This window comes from Mangifera indica, chromosome 11 (genome assembly GCF_011075055.1).
Source record: "Mangifera indica cultivar Alphonso chromosome 11, CATAS_Mindica_2.1, whole genome shotgun sequence".
Classification (NCBI taxonomy): domain Eukaryota; kingdom Viridiplantae; phylum Streptophyta; class Magnoliopsida; order Sapindales; family Anacardiaceae; genus Mangifera; species Mangifera indica.
The window spans coordinates 12,598,593-12,606,657 of NC_058147.1; the positions used below are offsets into that span (position 1 = coordinate 12,598,593).

At 32.4% G+C, this 8,065-nt stretch overlaps 1 pseudogene; it reads right to left on the minus strand.

Annotated features, from left to right (window-relative positions):
- Nucleotides 1-5,029: 5,029 nt before the first annotated feature.
- Nucleotides 5,030-6,225, minus strand: LOC123228753 (annotated as a pseudogene).
- Nucleotides 6,226-8,065: the final 1,840 nt, after the last annotated feature.

Here is an 8,065-nt window from a genome sequence, read left to right on the forward strand (position 1 = left end):
AGACGCATAATATGTTTGGCCCTATTCCTACGCATCGCAAATAATGTATAATTACTGATTTGTCCTCTTTTGTGACTAAGTGTAACAGTACTAACCCATAAGTACCCTTATATAAAACATTTAAAACTTTAATCCTTTTTAATTAATTACTAATGATTTGAAATATAAAATTGATAACCTCCTTTTAATTCAGTATATTTTATAAGAAACCTCTAGAATGATCTATAATTGAACTATGAAAGGCAAAACAAGTTATTCTACCCAAGGTTTAGTCCACCGACAAAAATCTCACTTATTAACTTTTAAAATTTAAATACCTAACTTTTATTTAAATCTATTAATAATAAGAGTATAATTGTGATTGTATTTATTAATAATAAAAAAATAAAATTTTATCCTTTTCCTCAGCTTAATTTTAAAAACTCATATTTTTTTCCATTATAGCTTTGAAAACTAATATTTTCTCTTGTTAGGGTTTCTTATTTTTAACTTATCATCACCCCCTTAACTTTTATAAAATCAAAGTTACACCCCACAACTATATTCTCTTATTTTTATAACCTTTCTTCTTGGTCCGACTATGTAACTTCCATTTTGTTGATACTCTCTCCCTTGCCAATAATATTTTTGGCCCCTTTATTAAAGTTTCTTGATGAAAATGTAACCTTTTTTTGGTGATATTTTCACTCTTTTTCTAGCGAAAGTCAACACTCTCCTTCGGTCATTGATGCTCATTACATCGGCTCAGTTCCCTCCCTTTGTCGAATCTTGTTCCAACCATCCTTTTTTTTATTTGCACATGTGATCATTGGCTTGGTTCCTTAGTTTTTTTTGGCAATGTTGATTTTCTTAGTTAACAAGATTAAGCCTTGTTCCTTGATTTTCTTCGTCAGCCAAAGATGAAGGGAGAAGTTCATCGAAGACATAGGTGAAAGTATAATGTTTCAAAACTTAGGGGGTAGTTGTAAGAGGAAAAAATATGAACAATATGAAACTCTTGGACAAGGGGAAAAAGTTGGTTGTCTAAATGATACACTCCTTCATCAATTTTTGATTTTTCATGTGTATGTATACATATATGTTAAAAAGGGTAAATTAATAATTTACAATTAGACTAACAAATTTGAATAACAAGTAAATTTTTAAATTTTTAAAAATTAACATATATAATTTTGTCAATGGACTAAATCTTGAGTGGGAATAAATCTTTTGCCCATTATGAAATTTATTATACTGTAAAGTGTGGGGAAATAACAAATGCCTTTTATATATACATATATAGTAATTAATTGAAAATAACAATGATGATTTATAGAATGAGCATAACATTATAATCTTATACAAAAAAAATTGAAGTATAACATTTATTAAAGCACAACGTATAATAGATAGAGAATTATTGATTAAGAGTTCAAGAGTTATGAACAGGATGATACAAAAACATTTTTTTCCTAATATTATAGGTAGAAATTAATAAGGAAAGATCATAACAAACAAATAAAGATTATAGTCAACACTATTTAATTCAATTTGATATTTATTTTGATTGATATGATTCTGGCTTTAATTTAATCTTATTTTAATTTTGGTTTGATTTGATTTAATTCTGATTTTTGACGATTGGTGGATGTTCGTACAAAAGACACAAATGACCTTCTGTGACACATAGAATAGGTTATGGTGGATGACTGTACAAAAAGGGTATATGGTTGTTCACAAAGTAAAAAGTGGATTATATCCCTAGGGTTTCAACATGACTATGAAGAGGAAGGCCAAGTCATTAATGAGGAACATGTGTACGCCTATGTACAAGAACGTGTGTCATGATCAAGGATGCTTGTGAGTAGTTAACCATGTACAAGAGACCAGGTACATGACTGTGAGCCTTAGGATGTACTATTGTACATTCGATAACAAAGTAAAGTTGAGCTAAGTCATGAACCCAAAAATTCATAATGTTGTTCGAAGGATAATATTGATGTATATCATATATAGTAGTATTGACTCATGCCTAAAGAGTGTAACAATATAGTTAGGCCATAAGAGAACTAATTACAAGTCTAAATTAAGTTAGGGACTCGAGATGCATGTATGTTTATACATATGAGCACATCCCAATCAGTGTTATCATATTAAACCATAATCTTTCAGTTGTAGATATGTTTCATGTGGGTTGTTACGAGAGGACACTTATGAGATTTTTTCTACATATGCCCAAAATAGAGCATCGCTTGTAGTCAGTAGGACATAATATTCATAGAAGGGTAAATTAGCCCGTAGTAGGGCCTACATATGATATCACAATACAATAATGTTTTTAAGGAAATGAGACTGTATAGTATGTTACTCACATGACCAAGGTGACAAATCCATGTTTTAACCTAATTTTATCAACTCATATTTAAGTATTCCATAAAAATACTAAGTGTTTTCACCTGAGTTTTCAAGTATCTAGAGAGAAAGTCATCTACGTATAAAATTTCGAGTGTATCTTAGATGACCAAGAGATTTTGTTATCATAGTTATGAGACCTTAGCATTTCCTGGGATGACCGTATGGGACCAAAGGTGTTCCTAAGATAAAGTTAAGAAAGGACTGGAAAGTTCTATGTCATTAAAGGTTGAAGTCCAAGAAGAGTACTCCTAATGACTAAGTTAGAGTGGAAGCAAGTCAAGGTTATAATGGGGATTAATTAAGTTTAAGTAAAGCCTCAATACTTACTAAGTAATTTATTACTCACTCCTATACTTTTAATGTTTTTTTAGGTAATGAGCAATTGTGATGGTTGCAGTGTAGGAGTGTCAACATAGAGTTCAGTATAGGGCATTCCGATAATGTATTTTGTCATTTTATGTTTAAGGCTATATATGAATTTATCTTGGTTTGTTACACACATTATTTGAGTATCTTTATGTATTTAGAAATTCTTTGCATGTTTTTGCATCTAAATTGAATGAAAGGTATTTATGAAATTTTCTAAAATTATGATTTGATGGATAAATGCTTTTAAGTGTTATGTATGTTTTTTTAGTTTATGTGCTTACGTCTCCTTTGAAGGACAATATTTTTAATAGAGATGTTACATACACTTTTTTGGGAAAAGTACTATTTTCCATCTATTTTTTAGGCCTATCTCAAACCTATACTCACGGGAGATAAAAAACCCCTTTTTCCACCCATGACCAAACTACCGTCCAATTTTTCAGTTAGAGACAGGGGTAAAATCGGTATTTTATTGTTTACATTAAAAAGTTATAAAGTTTATTACTTTTCATCCCTCTTAGGTTTTAGAAACTAACATTTCACCTTTATCTAAAGTTTTTAAATTTTGAAAACTAACATTTTCAACCCCAAACCTAGGGTTTCCATATTTTTCAAAACGTAACTACCCCCAATAACTTAAAAAATAGCAGTTTCACCCCCATTCTTCAATTTCATCTTCCAACATCGTCTTCGGCATCGTCACCGGCCTTCTCCTTCTCTTGGTGCGACGACGGTGGTGTGATGAAGGGATCTTCATCTCCTTATTGCACGGTGCGACAAAGAGGTCTTTCTTTGTCGCTCCACCCAGACGATGAAGGACAACGCTTCGTCATCCTTCGTCTCTCGATGCAATGACGAAGTGTCGTGCTTCGTCTGTTTTTCCAGATATAGATGATGCTTCGTCATCCAGATCTAGGCAACGAAGGGTCATCCTTTGTAGTCAGAGATGGGAGATCAATGGAATGTGTCAACTGTCGGTGGTGGCCAGAGAAGGAAGTAAACCCTAGGGGTGAAATCTAAATTTTTTAAACTTTGAGGATGGGTTGAGTTATTAGTTTTTAAAACCTGGAGGGGGAAAATGGTGAAATTTTAAAGTTTTAAGGTTTTAAACAGTAAAACACCAATTTTACCCCTATCCCTAACTGAAAAATTGGATTGCAGTTTGGTCATGGGTGAGAAAAGGGGTTTTTCATCTCTCGTGGGTATAGGTTTAAGATAGATCTAAAATATGGGTGGGAAATAGTCCTTTTCCCCACTTTTTTCAAACAACAAATTCAGGATTCATTTTCTTAATTGTAATAGACATAAACTCATTTTGAACAACTAAAAAATGTTAAGGACAAGCAACTAACCCAGTTAAATGCTCTTCTAAATCGTGCGAACTAATGAAATAAACATCTATGCGCACTAGTAGTGATAATTTTTTTCTAGCAATTTAGGATCAACTGCCTGTAATTAAGCTCAACACAGGAAATACTTTTGATATGGGCTGAATGAGTAAATACAATGTCATTAGACTCGAGGCTTCTATCAAATCTTTAAAGTAGAACTAGAAGAAATCCATGAATAATCCATTTTATAATGCTAGTCACAAAACAACTTTGATACCATGAAAGGTTTCACCTGAATTTTAAAAAGGATTAAAAAAAAAAGAATGGACACTTTGAGAAAAAAATATCTCAATTTTTTTTATTAAAGAAACGATTACAACTGTCTGTATTTCTAAAAAAAAAAATCGTACTAACAGTTTTTTATGGAAGAGATTTTGTGACTGAGAATCAAACCTATTAAGAATTGGAGTTAAAACAAAGCAGTTTTGATATTTCAAATAATAGATTCTCATATTCAAGAAAGAGGATTCAAAATGTGATGTGTTGACACTGAAAAGACATAGTAAGTTATGCCTTGAAATTTGAAGAGCAATGTCGTGGCACAAAGAGGGTAGAGGTTTAGATATGTTAAGTTATTGAAAACCTAATACTACGGCATGTATAGAATAGTCTAGATTTTCCCTCGTGGAATAGTTTGATTTAACTTAGCTTATTGTTAGGTAAAATATGTTCCAAAATAGTTCCACTCAATATGCATTAAAAAAGAAAAAACTTCATCAAGTCCCATGCATTTTAGAATTGAAAAAAAAAAAAGTAGTAGAAAAAAATAAGGTTGGGCTTTGGATTAAATGTATGATTTGATGAAGTTGAACATACATAAGAATGAATCAAGTAAATGCCTCAAACGATTATTGTGGTTTTATAGATTAAAAGACCTAGACACAAGTAATTGGAATATGTTTTCCTTTGAGGATTGGCTCAACGTTTAAACAAGAAGACGTTGTTGGACCCGCTTCAGTGCCATTGTAAACCAAGTTGATATCACCAATCTCCACATTTTTGCACGGATTCAATCTGCTACACAGAAGATTAACTGCAACTTTGGCGGAGGAAGTGCCGCGAATGTTGTTGTATTTCACGCTGCTGATCTTCACCGTTGAGGGAACCTATACAAATTGATAAGCGAAAAATTAGTTTAGTCACATTACTAATTGAGAAATCAACCGTGAACGATTAGTATTGTGTTCATATACCTTCTTGTTACAAGCATTATATGGGTAATATTCCTGACCAATAACAATGGGGTTTTGGACATTATTCATGACAATGTCTTCAAATGTGAAATTGGAAAGTACACCCTCATAAGAGTCGGGCCATGTCTTGATTCTTACACCATTGTCGGTGCCTGTGAAGGTGCAATTTCTCACTGTCAAACCAGTAATTTCTTATTGGGAGTCCTTCCAACACTACCAGCATTACCAACACTAATACCATGTCCTGGTCCACATACGACATTGGAGACAAGAATGTTTTCACTTTCGGGACTGAGTGATACACAATCATCACCAGTTCCTATCAGTGAATCATAAATCTTAATCCCAGTTGATGACCCAATATGAATTCCATCAGTGTTGGGACTATCCCCAGGTGCTGAGAATCGATGGATTTTAGGTTCGAGTTGTGGCAGGCAAAAACGTTGATATGAACTTTCTTGCTATTAATAGATTTTATTTCTTCAATTGTTGAGTCGTTGAAAAAATCTAGTGTTTTAAGTATTAAGAGGGGATATGTAAGGCATATAATTGACGTAAGTACTCAACATTGGAAGCTCACACATTGGAGTTTTTGTGGCAGTCATTTTGTTTCCATGCAGTTTGTCCTTGGCCAAGGAAAATTCCACCTCCAGCGAGGGTAAAGTTGTTGAGGTATCGAAAGCCAATCCATATTTTCTTATCAACAATGTTGAAAGGTCAGCAGGAGCCTTCCCAAATCCCTTCACAGCAAAATTAATTGGACCTTTGCATGGACCTTCAAACACCACTGAACTAATCAAGTATTTCCCTGGTGGGACAAATAGCTTGCTGACCTTGCTGTCATCACTCTTCCCATTTGCTATGGCACCGAAATCCATTACATTGAAAATCGCTTCATTTATTGCACAAATTTTTTTTTGACAATATAAGCACAATCAAGATAGAAAATACTTGTTGAGAGTATAAAATGAAAATCCACGAGAGCCTGTAATTATATATAGCTAGCTTGATGAACTGAACTTTAATAATAAATTAGTGTGCTTCACTTTGTTTATGGCAGCTATATTGATTTTAAGAGGCATTTATAGATTCTCGATAGCACTCTATCCCCAATAGTTTTCCTTTAAATAAAATTATTGGCCTGTGTTTATTTACCATGATTCTGCGAGTAACTTAATACAGTGGCCGCTAGTAAGTTAGAGGAACTTCCTTATACAAATAAGGCTGATTGTTGCTGACACTGTAAGAAAAGCAAGCTATTTTAAAAAATAGGAAGATTTACAAATGTTGATTCTATTAACATATGGAGGACAGTTGAGCCTCTTTTTTTCTATTAACGTCATTTTCGACTATCTAGTACAATTTTGCTTGTGAATTTGATTCACTGAATACGACATCAATGTATTGTAGTTTACTATAAGCAAACTAGCGCGATTTGTGATACCTAAAGTTTATGAAGATTTACATGTACATAAATCTTAGATAGCCAAATGGCTAGCACTTCGATTTTTTAACGGCAGAAGGCTTGTTTGTCATTAAATTAATGAATAGAGCTAGCTTGTCATTTTCTACTATGGCAATTATACGACTTGCCATTCAGTGTATACTGATAAAATAATTAATTTCTTTATGCACTTAACTTTTTGAATAAATAATTAATTAAATTTTCACATATAATTTAAAAAGATTTTGTGACATAAAGATTGTGGTTTATCCGAGCCTTAAGAATATGTCGAATTATCGACACAATCAGCAAGCAGAAGGTAATATTGATTCAAAATGGCGTCAAGCACAATTTATTACAATATCAAGGTTTGCAACTACCAAACGATTCCATTTTAGAAATTGAACTCCTATGCGTAAAGACTGACCAAATCAATGAAGTTTCAAGGCATCTCTTTTTTAATCAAAATGGTTATTGCATTAAGAGTGACACCCACTGTTAGAATTTAAAAAAAAAAAAAAAACGAAGATTTTTTTTTTCCTGCAATTGTGTGTTGTACTCAACTGAGGTTTCGAAAATTAACTAAGGTACAAGCAAAAGAGCTACAAGAGTTAACAGTGTTAAGAGAAGAGCAACGGTGATCAAAACACATTGTTTTTTTTCAACAACATATCTTCGTTTGAAATGAGTTTAGGGTTACGTCATTCACACATTTTGTACTACTCCTTCTCTCTCTCCAGTTCACACCCAAGCTGGCAAAAGATAACTACAAATACTAGAGAGCACAAATCTTGTCGTTGTTGGGGTGTATGATATGGAAGACCATCTTACAGGTCTTATTCCTTGTTCTGATCCTTTTATAATTGTCAAGTCTCAAGGTTCTAGCACTTATAAGAAAAATAATATTAGGGTAAAATATATGATTATGATAAGATATTTAATATTAGGATAAAATTAGGATAATATTTAATAAAGATATTATTAGGATAATATTTAATGAGTTATATATAAAGGGGAGTAAGTATTGAAAGAGAGGAGATAATTATTGTTATCAATAAAACTATGTGTACCCATTTTTGGTACATAATTTGTGTACACAAATGATATCTCATCATGTAATTAGGTGATTTTGAATAATACCCAATCATATGATGATGCATCATCTATGTATATGAATTGTATATCAAAAGTAGGTATACATAACATTATTCTATTGTTATTTCGATAATTTGGGCAACACTTGGTTGATTGGGAGGGAAAAGACACCTCTATTT